Source organism: Dreissena polymorpha, chromosome 4 (assembly GCF_020536995.1).
Source record: "Dreissena polymorpha isolate Duluth1 chromosome 4, UMN_Dpol_1.0, whole genome shotgun sequence".
NCBI lineage: Eukaryota > Metazoa > Mollusca > Bivalvia > Myida > Dreissenidae > Dreissena > Dreissena polymorpha.
This window is the reverse complement of record NC_068358.1, coordinates 51189601-51205883: the sequence shown is the minus strand read 5'-3', so window position 1 is coordinate 51205883 and position 16283 is coordinate 51189601. Positions and strand designations below refer to the sequence as shown.

The window sequence follows — 16283 nt, the reverse complement described above, 5'->3', positions numbered from 1 at the left end:
GTTTAGACCGGAAGGAAAGGTTAAAATGAACAAGATACATATATGTAGGCAAGAATTATAAGCTTAGCAATGAGGTTCCATGTACTAGCAGGGCAAGAAAGGGAGCTCAGATCAATGTAGGCTTCCTGAAAGGGGTTTCTAGTACTTCTTCTGGGCACACAGCTTCACGCAGAATTCTCAACACAACAAATATCATCGATCCATGTCACCTTTGTATGCAAAGACACGCAAATAAGGTCAATACTTCCCTTACATCACTGAATGAGAGAAGCATGTACCAAATAAAAAACAAAACTGGTTGCTGAAAGTGCCAAATTTTGGCAAAAAGATCCCTCTTAGGTAAATGATGAAGGGGACACGTGCTACAACAATCCTATGTTTAAGTCCGACGCGACATCCTTTCAAGCCAGAACATTAACAGTAAGCATTTTGTGAGAAAACAATACCAAACACAAGCTAATTGTAGGGTTACAAGTAGCAAATTAACTCAACTGTACTGCATACATGCTCAGGAACAAGGATAAACCTGTTAAGTGCCAACTTCCGCTGACAGCAAAGCACGAGCTTTACGTGTCGGGACGCGGAGCTATAGATTCAAACTGAACGGGGAATTGCACAACGGCAAGGGTTTGAGTGACCACAAACCTGCTTTTGGCAGTATTTCACACCTTAAGCATCATTAATATGCTTATTTGCTTGTGTACATGATAATAATTTAGTATTATTACCTGTTTTGCCATCAATAACCCTTATGCAGTGGCCCTCGGCTTAGTCGCAGACATTCCTCTACCTGAAAAAGTCAAAATACCCAATTGAAATAGATATAAAATGAAAAAAAAACACATGCATTTATGTATTTTAAGTGTATTTCTATGAATAATATGAAGTGATAAAGCTTGTTATATTCATGATTGTACACAATATGAAGGCTGGCTCAGCTAAGCATCTGCTGCGCTGTCCAAACTGTAAAAATGTCCGCCATTCCATGTCGGTGAAATGGGGCTCTGTTTGAATGTTAATGCTTTACGCACAAGCTGTTGTTGCGTTACTAGATCACGGAGACCCAGGCGTTGAATTCTGACTTCATGTAGCACATTAATGCTACACGGTCAACCAATATGCCTTTGAATTTAAGTTGAAAAGCAATTTAGCCCTTATTCGGCTATATAAGGGTGGAGGGTCAACTTGAAAAACAACTATTCCAGGTCAAATCATCTGAATTCATGCATTTAATGCACTTATAATCTTCTCTTTTGCTAAGAAATGACCAAAAATCAGCTTTCCCAGTCATATTTTGCATTTGCAGATGATATTTCATTTTTCCCTAAAGTTAGTTTAGGTCACAATATACCAAAATATTTCCTTAACAAATTCAATGTAAAATCAAGAACTTCAACGAAAAATAAAGTCAAACTTTTGCGCGTAGACACCCCAATACCCATATCTTTTCTTAAAGAGCATGCCAAGCCGAATGGATTTAAACAATAAAAAAGATAGGTCATGCAGTATGTAAGAAAGAACTCGACGCGAATCAACGGTCACTGTTTTAAGGCCACCTTTTTACCGGCTGATCTCCAGTTGATGAGGGTTTCCCGCCATCTGTCAAAATCTCATGTAGTCTCCAACCTATAAGCAAAACACTGAATTTGTAGTATACAACAATGTTTTCCCTACCACATGCACACAGAAATATTCAAAAATAAAGTCATGGCAAGTGCACATACAGAGAATTGTGTCTTCAAATAAATGACGTTCCATTTTTTAGAGGGTAAAGCATTGAACACCAAAATGATTTAGTATATTGTAACCTAAAGGAGAAATATATTCTGATTAAAATGTGTTTTTCTTGCATATTATTATCTTCCTATTCATATTGCATCAATATATTAAGTTTGGCTGGATTATCTACCCATTTGGCCATTTTATATCATATTTTCACACGCTGGTGTTTTCCGTCCGAAGAAGGCGATTTTAGGCCTGTTAAAGCTTAAATGTCCCTTTAAGATTTAAAGCTGTTGAGTTCAATATCTGCAACAAAATACCAAAACAAACCAAATGGATAGGCACCTGGGGCTTATGCGGGGTGGGGAAAGAATGAATTTGTTAGATATTTTCACTCTAAGCAATTTTGATAATGTCTTTTTAGTGTTTGTTTTTTTTAATAACCCCAAAAATGTCAATTTCAAAGCAAAAAAAAATCCAATTTCATCCAAAACAATAAAAAAATTAGTAAAATTGAGAGATCAAAGATACTTTGAAGTGTAGAAATCAATAAGCTTCCAATAACTTTTTGTTGCGCAACAATAAAAGTGTGAAATCTTGAAAGCGCCTTGTCGCTCGGAGCCCCTTTATTTACCAGCAGCCAATGATATATTCTAGCATATAATGTCATGGGTGCCTTTAAACTGCAGCAGATGGTCAATATGCACTGCCAGCTCTCATTTAGAGGTTCAAGAGAATACAAAATTTTATATTTTGGGCAAAAAATAAGTACTTTTGACTATTTTTATGGTGGCAATCAGGTCAAAATGGAGGTTCATAACCGAGCGAAAGAAAAAATGCTCATGTTGGGGGTTTAGACCGGAAGGAAAGGTTAAAATGAACAAGATACATATATGTAGGCAAGAATTATAAGCTTAGCAATGAGGTTCCATGTACTAGCAGGGCAAGAAAGGGAGCTCAGATCAATGTAGGCTTCCTGAAAGGGGTTTCTAGTACTTCTTCTGGGCACACAGCTTCACGCAGAATTCTCAACACAACAAATATCATCGATCCATGTCACCTTTGTATGCAAAGACACGCGAATAAGGTCAATACTTCCCTTACATAACTGAATAAGAGAAGCATGTACCAAATAAAAAAAAACTGGTTGCTGAAAGTGCCAAATTTTGGCAAAAAGATCCCTCTTAGGTAAATGATGAAGGGGACACTTGCTACAACAATCCTATGTTTAAGTCCGACGCGACATCCTTTCAAGCCAGAACATTAACAGTAAGCATTTTGTGAGAAAACAATACCAAACACAAGCTAATTGTAGGGTTACAAGTAGCAAATTAACTCAGCTGTACTGCATACATGCTCAGGAACAAGGATAAACCTGTTAAGTGCCAACTTCCGCTGCCAGCAAAGCACGAGCTTTACGTGTCGGGACGCGGAACTATAGATTCAAACTGAACGGGAAATTGCACAACGGCAAGGGTTTGAGTGACCACAAACCTGATTATGGCAGTATTTCACACCTTAAGCATCATTAATATGCTTATTTGCTTGTGTACATGATAATAATTTAGTATTATTACCTGTTTTGCCATCAATAACCCTTATGCAGTGGCCCTCGGCTTAGTCGCAGACATTCCTCTACCTGAAAAAGTCAAAATACCCAATTGAAATAGATATAAAATGAAAAAAACACATGCATTTATGTATTTTAAGTGTATTTCTATGAATAATATGAAGTGATAAAGCTTGTTATATTCATGATTGTACTAAATATGAAGGCTGGCTCAGCTTAGCATCTGCTGCACTGTCCAAACTGTAAAAATGTCCGCCATTCCATGTCGGTGAAATGGGGCTCTGTTTGAATGTGAATGCTTTACGCACAAGCTATTGTTGCGTTACTGGATCACGGAGACCCAGGCGTTGAATTCTGACTTCATGTAGCACATTAATGCTACACGGTCAACCAATATGCCTTTGAATTTAAGTTGGAAAGCAATTTAGCCCTTATTCGGCTATATAAGGGTGGAGGGTCAACTTGAAAAACAACTATTCCAGGTCAAATCATCTGAATTCATGCATTTAATGCACTTATTATCTTCTCTTTTGCTAAGAAATGACCAAAAATCAGCTTTCCCAGTCATATTTTGCACTTGCAGATGATATTTCATTTTTCCCTAAAGTTAGTTTAAAGGAGAAAGATATTGTGATTAAAATGTGTATTTCTTGCATATTATTATCTTCCTATTCATATTGCACCAATATATTAAGTTTGGCTGGATTATCTGTCCATTTGGCCATTTTATATCATATTTTCACACGCTGGTGTTTTCCGTCCGAAGAAGGCGATTTTAGGCCTGTTAAAGCTTAAATGTCCTTTTAAGATTTAAAGCTGTTGTGTTCAATATCTGCAACAAAATACCAAAACAAACCAAATGGATAGGCACCTGGGGCTTATGCGGGGTGGGGAAAGAATAAATTTGTTAGATATTTTCACTCTAAGCAATTTTGATAATGTCTTTTTAGTGTTTGTTTTTTTAATAACCCCAAAAATGTCAATTTCAAAGCAAAAAAAATCCAATTTCATCCAAAACAATAAAAAAAAAATAGTAAAATTGAGAGATCAAAGATACTTTGAAGTGTAGAAATCAATAAGATTCATATAACTTTTTGTTGCGCAACAATAAAAGTGTGAAATCTTGAAAGCGCCTTGTCGCTCGGAGCCCCTTTATTTACAAGCAGCCAATGATATATTCTAGCATATAATGTCATGGGTGCCTTTAAACTGCAGCAGATGGTCAATATGCACTGCCAGCTCTCATTTAGAGGTTCAAGAGAATACAAAATTTTATATTTTGGGCAAAAAATAAGTACTTTTGACTATTTTTATGGTGGCAATCAGGTCAAAATGGAGGTTCATAACCGAGCGAAAGAAAAAAATGCTCATGTTGGGGGTTTAGACCGGAAGGAAAGGTTAAAATGAACAAGATACATACATGTAGGCAAGAATTATAAGCTTAGCAATGAGGTTTCATGTACTAGCAGGGCAAGAAAGGGAGCTCAGTATCAATGTAGGCTTCCTGAAAGAGGTTTCTAGTACTTCTTCTGGGCACACAGCTTCACGCAGAATTCTCAACACAACAAATATCATCGATCCATGTCACCTTTGTATGCAAAGACACGCGAATAAGGTCAATACTTCCCTTACATCACTGAATGAGAGAAGCATGTACCAAATAAAAAACAAAACTGGTTGCTGAAAGTGCCAAATTTTGGCAAAAAGATCCCTCTTAGGTAAATGATGAAGGGGACACTTGCTACAACAATCCTATGTTTAAGTCCGACGCGACATCCTTTCAAGCCAGAACATTAACAGTAAGCATTTTGTGAGAAAACAATACCAAACACAAGCTAATTGTAGGGTTACAAGTAGCAAATTAACTCAGCTGTACTGCATACATGCTCAGGAACAAGGATAAACCTGTTAAGTGCCAACTTCCGCTGCCAGCAAAGCACGAGCTTTACGTGTCGGGACGCTGAACTATAGATTCAAACTGAACGGGGAATTGCACAACGGCAGTGGTTTGAGAGACCACAAACCTGATTATGGCAGTATTTCACACCTTAAGCATCATTAATATGCTTATTTGCTTGTGTACACGATAATAATTTAGTATTATTACCTGTTTTGCCATCAATAACCCTTATGCAGTGGCCCTCGGCTTAGTCGCAGACATTCCTCTACCTGAAAAAGTCAAAATACCCAATTGAAATAGATATAAAATGAAAAAAACACATGCATTTATGTATTTTAAGTGAATTTCTATGAATAATATAAAGTGATAAAGCTTGTTATATTAATGATTGTACTAAATATGAAGGCTGGCTCAGCTAAGCATCTGCTGCACTGTCCAAACTGTAAAAATGTCCGCCATTCCATGTCGGTGAAATGGGGCTCTGTTTGAATGTTAATGCTTTACGCACAAGCTATTGTTGCGTTACTGGATCACGGAGACCCAGGCGTTGAATTCTGACTTCATGTAGCACATTAATGCTACACGGTCAACCAATATGCCTTTGAATTTAAGTTGGAAAGCAATTTAGCCCTTATTCGGCTATATAAGGGTGGAGGGTCAACTTGAAAAACAACTATTCCAGGTCAAATCATCTGAATTCATGCATTTAATGCACTTATAATCTTCTCTTTGCTAATAAATGACCAAAAATCAGCTTTCCCAGTCATATTTTGCACTTGCAGATGATATTTCATTTTTCCCTTAAGTTAGTTTAGGTCACAATATACCAAAATATTTCCTTAACAAATTCAATGTAAAATCAACAACTTCAACGAAAAATAAAGTCAAACTTTTGCGCGTAGACACCCCCATACCCATACCTTTTCTTAAAGAGCATGCCAAGCCGAATGGATTTAAACAATAAAAAAGATAGGTCATGCAGTATGTAAGAAAGAACTCGACGCGAATCAACGGTCACTGTTTTAAGGCCACCTTTTTGCCGGCTGATCTCCAGTTGATGGGGGTTTCCCGCCATCTGTCAAAATCTCATGTAGTCTCCAACCTATAAGCAAAACACTGAATTTGTAGTATACAACAATGTTTTCCCTACCACATGCACACAGAAATATTCAAAAATAAAGTCATGGCAAGTGCACATACAGAGAATTGTGTCTTCAAATAAATGACGTTCCATTTTTAGAGGGTATAGCATTGAACACCAAAATGATTTAGTATATTGTAACCTAAAGGAGAAATATATTCTGATTAAAATGTGTTTTTCTTGCATATTATTATCTTCCTATTCATATTGCACCAATATATTAAGTTTGGCTGGATTATCTGTCCATTTGGCCATTTTATATCATATTTTCACACGCTGGTGTTTTCCGTCCGAAGAAGGCGATTTTAGGCCTGTTAAAGCTTAAATGTCCCTTTAAGATTTAAAGCTGTTGTGTTCAATAGCTGCAACAAAATACCAAAACAAACCGAATGGATAGGCACCTGGGGCTTATGCGGGGTGGGGAAAGAATGAATTTGTTAGATATTTTCACTCTAAGCAATTTTGATAATGTCTTTTTAGTGTTTTTTTTTTTTTTAATAACCCCAAAAATGTCAATTTCAAAGCAAAAAAAATCCAATTTCATCCAAAACAATAAAAAAAGAGTAAAATTGAGAGATCAAAGATACTTTGAAGTGTAGAAATCAATAAGCTTCCAATAACTTTTTGTTGCGCAACAATAAAAGTGTGAAATCTTGAAAGCGCCTTGTCGCTCGGAGCCCCTTTATTTACCAGCAGCCAATGATATATTCTAGCATATAATGTCATGGGTGCCTTTAAACTGCAGCAGATGGTCAATATGCACTGCCAGCTCTCATTTAGAGGTTCAAGAGAATACAAAATTTTATATTTTGGGCAAAAAATAAGTACTTTTGACTATTTTTATGGTGGCAATCAGGTCAAAATGGAGGTTCATAACCGAGCGAAAGAAAAAAATGCTCATGTTGGGGGTTTAGACCGAAAGGAAAGGTTAAAATGAACAAGATACATATATGTAGGCAAGAATTATAAGCTTAGCAATGAGGTTCCATGTACTAGCAGGGCAAGAAAGGGAGTTCAGATCAATGTAGGCTTCCTGAAAGGAGTTTCTAGTACTTCTTCTGGGCACACAGCTTCACGCAGAATTCTCAACACAACAAATATCATCGATCCATGTCACCTTTGTATGCAAAGACACACGAATAAGGTCAATACTTCCCTTACATCACTGAATGAGAGAAGCATGTACCAAATAAAAAACAAAAGAGGTTGCTGAAAGTGCCAAATTTTGGCAAAAAGATCTCTCTTAGGTAAATGATGAAGGGCACACTTGCTACAACAATCCTATGTTTAAGTCCGACGCGACATCCTTTCAAGCCAGAACATTAACAGTAAGCATTTTGTGAGAAAACAATACCAAACGCAAGCTAATTGTAGGGTTACAAGTAGCAAATTAACTCAGCTGTACTGCATACATGCTCAGGAACAAGGATAAAGCTGTTAAGTGCCAACTTCCGCTGCCAGCAAAGCACGAGCTTTACGTGTCGGGACGCGGAGCTATAGATTCAAACTGAACGGGGAATTGCACAACGGCAAGGGTTTGAGTGACCACAAACCTGATTATGGCAGTATTTCACACCTTAAGCATCATTAATATGCTTATTTGCTTGTGTACATGATAATAATTTAGTATTATTACCTGTTTTGCCATCAATAACCCTTATGCAGTGGCCCTCGGCTTAGTCGCAGACATTCCTCTACCTGAAAAAGTCAAAATACCCAATTGAAATAGATATAAAAATGAAAAAAAACACATGCATTTATGTATTTTAAGTGTATTTCTATGAATAATATGAAGTGATAAAGCTTGTTATATTCATGATGGTACTAAATATGAAGGCTGGCTCAGCTAAGCATCTGCTGCACTGTCCAAACTGTAAAATTGTCCGCCATTCCATGTCGGTGAAATGGGGCTGTTTGAATGTTAATGCTTTACGCACAAGCTATTGTTGCGTTACTGGATCACGGAGACCCAGGCGTTGAATTCTGACTTCATGTAGCACATTAATGCTACACGGTCAACAAATATGCCTTTGAAATTAAGTTGGAAAGCAATTTAGCCCTTATTCGGCTATATAAGGGTGGAGGGTCAACTTGAAAAACAACTATTCCAGGTCAAATCATCTGAATTCATGCATTTAATGCACTTATAATCTTCTCTTTTGCTAAGAAATGACCAAAAATCAGCTTTCCCAGTCATATTTTGCACTTGCAGATGATATTTCATTTTTCCCTTAGTTAGTTTAGGTCACAATATACCAAAATATTTCCTTAACAAATTCAATGTAAAATCAACAGCTTCAACGAAAAATAAAGTCAAACTTTTGCGCGTAGACACCCCCATACCCATACCTTTTCTTAAAGAGCATGCCAAGCCGAATGGATTTAAACAATAAAAAAGATAGGTCATGCAGTATGTAAGAAATAACTCGATGCGAATCAACGGTCACTGTTTTAAGGCCACCTTTTTACCGGCTGATCTGCAGTTGATGAGGGTTTCCCGCCATCTGTCAAAATCTCATGTAGTGTCCAACCTATAAGCAAAACACTGAATTTGTAGTATACAACAATGTTTTCCCTACCACATGCACACAGAAATATTCAAAAATAAAGTCATGGCAAGTGCACATACAGAGAATTGTGTCTTCAAATAAATGACGTTCCATTTTTTAGAGGGTATAGCATTGAAAACCAAAATGATTTAGTATATTGTAACCTAAAGGAGAAATATATTCTGATTAAAATGTGTTTTTCTTGCATATTATTATCTTCCTATTCATAGTGCACCAATATATTAAGTTTGGCTGGATTATCTGTCCATTTGGCCATTTTATATCATATTTTCACACGCTGGTGTTTTCCGTCCGAAGAAGGCGATGTTAGGCCTGTTAAAGCTTAAATGTCCCTTTAAGATTTAAAGCTGTTGTGTTCAATATCTGCAACAAAATACCAAAACAAACCAAATGGATAGGCACCTGGGGCTTATGCGGGGTGGGAAAAGAATGAATTTGTTAGATATTTTCACTCTAAGCAATTTTGATAATGTCTTTTTAGTGTTTTTTTTTTTAATAACCCTCAAAATGTCAATTTCAAAGCAAAAAAAATAAATCCAATTTCATCCAAAACAAAAAAAAAATTAGTAAAATTGAGAGATCAAAGATACTTTGAAGTGTAGAAATCAATAAGTTTCCAATAACTTTTTGTTGCGCAACAATAAAAGTGTGAAATCTTGAAAGCGCCTTGTCGCTCGGAGCCCCTTTATTTACCAGCAGCCAATGATATATTCTAACATATAATGTCATGGGTGCCTTTAAACTGCAGCAGATGGTCAATATGCACTGCCAGCTCTCATTTAGAGGTTCAAGAGAATACAACATTTTATATTTTGGGCAAAAAATAAGTACTTTTGACTATTTTTATGGAGGCAATCAGGTCAAAATGGAGGTTCATAACCGAGCGAAAGAAAAAAATGCTCATGTTGGGGGTTTAGACCGGAAGGAAAGGTTAAAATGAACAAGATACATATATGTAGGCAAGAATTATAAGCTTAGCAATGAGGTTCCATGTACTAGCAGAGCAAGAAAGGGAGCTCAGATCAATGTAGGCTTCCTGAAAGGGGGTTCTAGTACTTCTTCTGGGCACACAGCTTCACGCAGAATTCTCAACACAACAAATATCATCGATCCATATCACCTTTGTATGCAAAGACACACGAATAAGGTCAATACTTCCCTTACATCACCGAATGAGAGAAGCATGTACCAAATAAAAAACAAAACTGGTTGCTGAAAGTGCCAAATTTTGGCAAAAAGATCCCTCTTAGGTAAATGATGAAGGGGACACTTGCTACAACAATCCTATGTTTAAGTCCGACGCGACATCCTTTCAAGCCAGAACATTAACAGTAAGCATGTTGTGAGAAAACAATACCAAACACAAGCTAATTGTAGGGTTACAAGTAGCAAATTAACTCAGCTGTACTGCATACATGCTCAGGAACAAGGATAAACCTGTTAAGTGCCAACTTCCGCTGCCAGCAAAGCACGAGCTTTACGTGTCGGGACGCGGAACTATAGATTCAAACTGAACGGGAAATTGCACAACGGCAAGGGTTTGAGTGACCACAAACCTGATTATGGCAGTATTTCACACCTTAAGCATCATTAATATGCTTATTTGCTTGTGTACATGATAATAATTTAGTATTATTACCTGTTTTGCCATCAATAACCCTTATGCAGTGGCCCTCGGCTTAGTCGCAGACATTCCTCTACCTGAAAAAGTCAAAATACCCAATTGAAATAGATATAAAATGAAAAAATAAACACATGCATTTATGTATTTTAAGTGTATTTCTATGAATAATATGAAGTGATAAAGCTTGTTTTATTCATGATTGTACTTAATATGAAGGCTGGCTCAGCTAAGCATCTGCTGCACTGTCCAAACTGTAAAAATGTCCGCCATTCCATGTCGGTGAAATGGGGCTCTGTTTGAATGTTTATGCTTTACGCACAAGCTATTGTTGCGTTACTGGATCACGGAGACCCAGGCGTTGAATTCTGACTTCATGTAGCACATTAATGCTACACGGTCAACCAATATGCCTTTGAATTTAAGTTGGAAAGCAATTTAGCCCTTATTCGGCATTATAAGGGTGGAGGGTCAACTTGAAAAACAACTATTCCAGGTCAAATCATCTGAATTCATGCATTTAATGCACTTATAATCTTCTCTTTTGCTAAGAAATGACCAAAAATCAGCTTTTCCAGTCATATTTTGCACTCGCAGATGATATTTCATTTTTCCCTAAAGTTAGTTTAGGTCACAATATACCAAAATATTTCCTTAACAAATTAAATGTAAAATCAACAACTTCAACGAAAAATAAAGTCAAACTTTTGCGCGTAGACACCCCCATACCCATACCTTTTCTTAAAGAGCATGCCAAGCCGAATGGATTTAAACAATAAAAAAGATAGGTCATGCAGTATGTAAGAAAGAACTCGACGCGAATCAACGGTCACTGTTTTAAGGCCACCTTTTTACCGGCTGATCTCCAGTTGATGAGGGTTTCCCGCCATCTGTCAAAATCTCATGTAGTCTCCAACCTATAAGCAAAACACTGAATTTGTAGTATACAACAATGTTTTCCCTACCACATGCACACAGAAATATTCAAAAATAAAGTCATGGCAAGTGCACATACAGAGAGTTGTGTCTTCAAATAAATGACGTTCCATTTTTTAGAGGGTATAGCATTGAACACCAAAATGATTTAGTATATTGTAACCTAAAGGAGAATTATATTCTGATTAAAATGTGTTTTTCATGCATATTATTATCTTCCTATTCATATTGCACCAATATATTAAGTTTGGCTGGATTTTCTGTCCATTTGGCCATTTTATATCATATTTTCACACGCTGGTGTTTTCCGTCCGAAGAAGGCGATTTTAGGCCTGTTAAAGCTTAAATGTCCCTTTAAGATTTAAAGCTGTTGTGTTCAATATCTGCAACAAAATACCAAAACAAACCAAATGGATAGGCACCCGGGGCGTATGCGGGGTGGGGAAAGAATGAATTAGTTAGATATTTTCACTCTAAGCAATTTTGATAATGTCTTTTTAGTGTTTTTTTTTTAATAACCCCAAAAATGTCAATTTCAAAGCAAAAAAAAAATCCAATTTCATCCAAAACAATGAAAAAAATTAGTAAAATTGAGAGATCAAAGATACTTTGAAGTGTAGAAATCAATAAGCTTCCAATAACTTTTTGTTGCGCAACAATAAAAGTGTGAAATCTTGAAATCGCCTTGTCACTCGGAGCCCCTTTATTTACCAGCAGCCAATGATATATTCTAGCATATAATGTCATGGGTGCCTTTAAACTGCAGCAGATGGTCAATATGCACTGCCAGCTCTCATTTAGAGGTTCAAGAGAATACAAAATTTTATATTTTGGGCAAAAAAAAGTACTTTTGACTATTTTTATGGAGGCAATCAGGTCAAAATGGAGGTTCATAACCGAGCGAAAGAAAAAAATGCTCATGTTGGGGGTTTAGACCGGAAGGAAAGGTTAAAATGAACAAGATCCATATATGTAGGCAAGAGTTATAAGCTTAGCAATGAGGTTCCATGTACTAGCAGGGCAAGAAAGGGAGCTCAGATCAATGTAGGCTTCCTGAAAGGGGTTTCTAGTACTTCTTCTGGGCACACAGCTTCACGCAGAATTCTCAACACAACAAATATCATCGATCCATGTCATCTTTGTATGCAAAGACACAAGAATAAGGTCAATACTTCCCTTACATCACTGAATGAGAGAAGCATGTACCAAATAAAAAACAAAACTGGTTGCTGAAAGTGCCAAATTTTGGCAAAAAGATCCCTCTTAGGTAAATGATGAAGGGGACACTTGCTACAACAATCCTATGTTTAAGTCCGACGCGACATCCTTTCAAGCCAGAACATTAACAGTAAGCATTTTGTGAGAAAACAATACCAAACACAAGCTAATTGTAGGGTTACAAGTAGAAAATTAACTCAGCTGTACTGCATACATGCTCAGGAACAACGATAAACCTGTTAAGTGCCAACTTCCGCTGGCAGCAAAGCACGAGCTTTACGTGTCGGGACGCGGAACTATAGATTCAAATTGAACGGGGAATTGCACAACGGCAAGGGTTTGAGTGACCACAAACCTGATTATGGCAGTATTTCACACCTTAAGCATCATTAATATGCTTATTTGCTTGTGTACATGATAATAATTTAGTATTATTACCTGTTTTGCCATCAATAACCCTTATGCAGTGGCCCTCGGCTTAGTCGCAGACATTCCTCTACCTGAAAAAGTCAAAATACCCAATTGAAATAGATATAAAATGAAAAAAAAAACACATGCATTTATGTATTTTAAGTGTATTTCTATGAATAATATGAAGTGATAAAGCTTGTTATATTCATGATTGTACTTAATATGAAGGCTGGCTCAGCTAAGCATCTGCTGCACTGTCCAAACTGTAAAAATGTCCGCCATTCCATGTCGGTGAAATGGGGCTCTGTTTGAATGTTTATGCTTTACGCACAAGCTATTGTTGCGTTACTGGATCACGGAGACCCAGGCGTTGAATTCTGACTTCATGTAGCACATTAATGCTACACGGTCAACCAATATGCCTTTGAATTTAAGTTGGAAAGCAATTTAGCCCTTATTCGGCATTATAAGGGTGGAGGGTCAACTTGAAAAACAACTATTCCAGGTCAAATCATCTGAATTCATGCATTTAATGCACTTATAATCTTCTCTTTTGCTAAGAAATGACCAAAAATCAGCTTTTCCAGTCATATTTTGCACTTGCAGATGATATTTCATTTTTCCCTAAAGTTAGTTTAGGTCACAATATACCAAAATATTTTCTTAACAAATTAAATGTAAAATCAACAACTTCAACGAAAAATAAAGTCAAACTTTTGCGCGTAGACACCCCCATACCCATACCTTTTCTTAAAGAGCATGCCAAGCCGAATGGATTTAAACAATAAAAAAGATAGGTCATGCAGTATGTAAGAAAGAACTCGACGCGAATCAACGGTCACTGTTTTAAGGCCACCTTTTTACCGGCTGATCTCCAGTTGATGAGGGTTTCCCGCCATCTGTCAAAATCTCATGTAGTCTCCAACCTATAAGCAAAACACTGAATTTGTAGTATACAACAATGTTTTCCCTACCACATGCACACAGAAATATTCAAAAATAAAGTCATGGCAAGTGCACATACAGAGAGTTGTGTCTTCAAATAAATGACGTTCCATTTTTTAGAGGGTATAGCATTGAACACCAAAATGATTTAGTATATTGTAACCTAAAGGAGAATTATATTATGATTAAAATGTGTTTTTCTTGCATATTATTATCTTCCTATTCATATTGCACCAATATATTAAGTTTGGCTGGATTATCTGTCCATTTGGCCATTTTATATCATATTTTCACACGCTGGTGTTTTCCGTCCGAAGAAGGCGATTTTAGGCCTGTTAAAGCTTAAATGTCCCTTTAAGATTTAAAGCTGTTGTGTTCAATATCTTCAACAAAATACCAAAACAAACCAAATGGATAGGCACCCGGGGCTTATGCGGGGTGGGGAAAGAATGAATTAGTTAGATATTTTCACTCTAAGCAATTTTGATAATGTCTTTTTAGTGTTTTTTTTTTAATAACCCCAAAAATGTCAATTTCAAAGCAAAAAAAATCCAATTTCATCCAAAACAATGAAAAAAATTAGTAAAATTGAGAGATCAAAGATACTTTGAAGTGTAGAAATCAATAAGCTTCCAATAACTTTTTGTTGCGCAACAATAAAAGTGTGAAATCTTGAAAGCGCCTTGTCACTCGGAGCCCCTTTATTTACCAGCAGCCAATGATATATTCTAGCATATAATGTCATGGGTGCCTTTAAACTGCAGCAGATGGTCAATATGCACTGCCAGCTCTCATTTAGAGGTTCAAGAGAATACAAAATTTTATATTTTGGGCAAAAAATAAGTACTTTTGACTATTTTTATGGAGGCAATCAGGTCAAAATGGAGGTTCATAACCGAGCGAAAGAAAAAAATGCTCATGTTGGGGGTTTAGACCGGAAGGAAAGGTTAAAATGAACAAGATCCATATATGTAGGCAAGAATTATAAGCTTAGCAATGAGGTTCCATGTACTAGCAGGGCAAGAAAGGGAGCTCAGATCAATGTAGGCTTCCTGAAAGGGGTTTCTAGTACTTCTTCTGGGCACACAGCTTCACGCAGAATTCTCAACACAACAAATATCATCGATCCATGTCATCTTTGTATGCAAAGACACACGAATATGGTCAATACTTCCCTTACATCACTGAATGAGAGAAGCATGTACCAAATAAAAAACAAAACTGGTTGCTGAAAGTGCCAAATTTTGGCAAAAAGATCCCTCTTAGGTAAATGATGAAGGGGACACTTGCTACAACAATCCTATGTTTAAGTCCGACGCGACATCCTTTCAAGCCAGAACATTAACAGTAAGCATTTTGTGAGAAAACAATACCAAACACAAGCTAATTGTAGGGTTACAAGTAGCAAATTAACTCAGCTGTACTGCATACATGCTCAGGAACAAGGATAAACCTGTTAAGTGCCAACTTCCGCTGCCAGCAAAGCACGAGCTTTACGTGTCGGGACGCGGAACTATAGATTCAAATTGAACGGGGAATTGCACAACGGCAAGGGTTTGAGTGACCACAAACCTGATTATGGCAGTATTTCACACCTTAAGCATCATTAATATGCTTATTTGCTTGTGTACATGATAATAATTTAGTATTATTACCTGTTTTGCCATCAATAACCCTTATGCAGTGGCCCTCGGCTTAGTCGCAGACATTCCTCTACCTGAAAAAGTCAAAATACCCAATTGAAATAGATATAAAATGAAAAAAAAAACACATGCATTTATGTATTTTAAGTGTATTTCTATGAATAATATGAAGTGATAAAGCTTGTTATATTCATGATTGTACTTAATATGAAGGCTGGCTCAGCTAAGCATCTGCTGCACTGTCCAAACTGTAAAAATGTCCGCCGTTCCATGTCGGTGAAATGGGGCTCTGTTTGAATGTTTATGCTTTACGCACAAGCTATTGTTGCGTTACTGGATCACGGGGACCCAGGCGTTGAATTCTGACTTCATGTAGCACATTAATGCTACACGGTCAACCAATATGCCTTTGAATTTAAGTTGGAAAGCAATTTAGCCCTTATTCGGCATTATAAGGGTGGAGGGTCAACTTGAAAAACAACTATTCCAGGTCAAATCATCTGAATTCATGCATTTAATGCACTTATAATCTTCTCTTTTGCTAAGAAATGACCAAAAATCAGCTTTTCCAGTCATATTTTGCACTTGCAGATGATATTTCATTTT

General features: G+C 36.8%; 1 long non-coding RNA gene across 12 annotated transcripts in view; it reads right to left on the bottom strand.

The window, feature by feature from the left end:
* Positions 1 to 16283, bottom strand: part of LOC127876074 (uncharacterized) — a 35165-nt gene that overhangs the window by 1099 nt on the left and 17783 nt on the right. For 4 of the 12 annotated variants that reach the window (XR_008047640.1, XR_008047634.1, XR_008047633.1 and 1 more), the window contains exons 7-16: positions 15690 to 15751; positions 13954 to 14015; positions 13117 to 13178; positions 11380 to 11441; positions 10543 to 10604; positions 7970 to 8031; positions 5400 to 5461; positions 3300 to 3361; positions 1565 to 1626; positions 729 to 790 (exon numbers count right to left, since the gene is read on the bottom strand). This is a non-coding gene — a long non-coding RNA (uncharacterized LOC127876074). Of the gene's footprint in view, positions 1 to 728; positions 791 to 1564; positions 1627 to 3299; positions 3362 to 5399; positions 5462 to 7969; positions 8032 to 10542; positions 10605 to 11200; positions 11442 to 13116; positions 13179 to 13776; positions 14016 to 15689; positions 15752 to 16283 lie in introns of those variants that run through there. The other 8 variants (XR_008047641.1, XR_008047643.1, XR_008047639.1 and 5 more) reach the window with 2 other exon arrangements.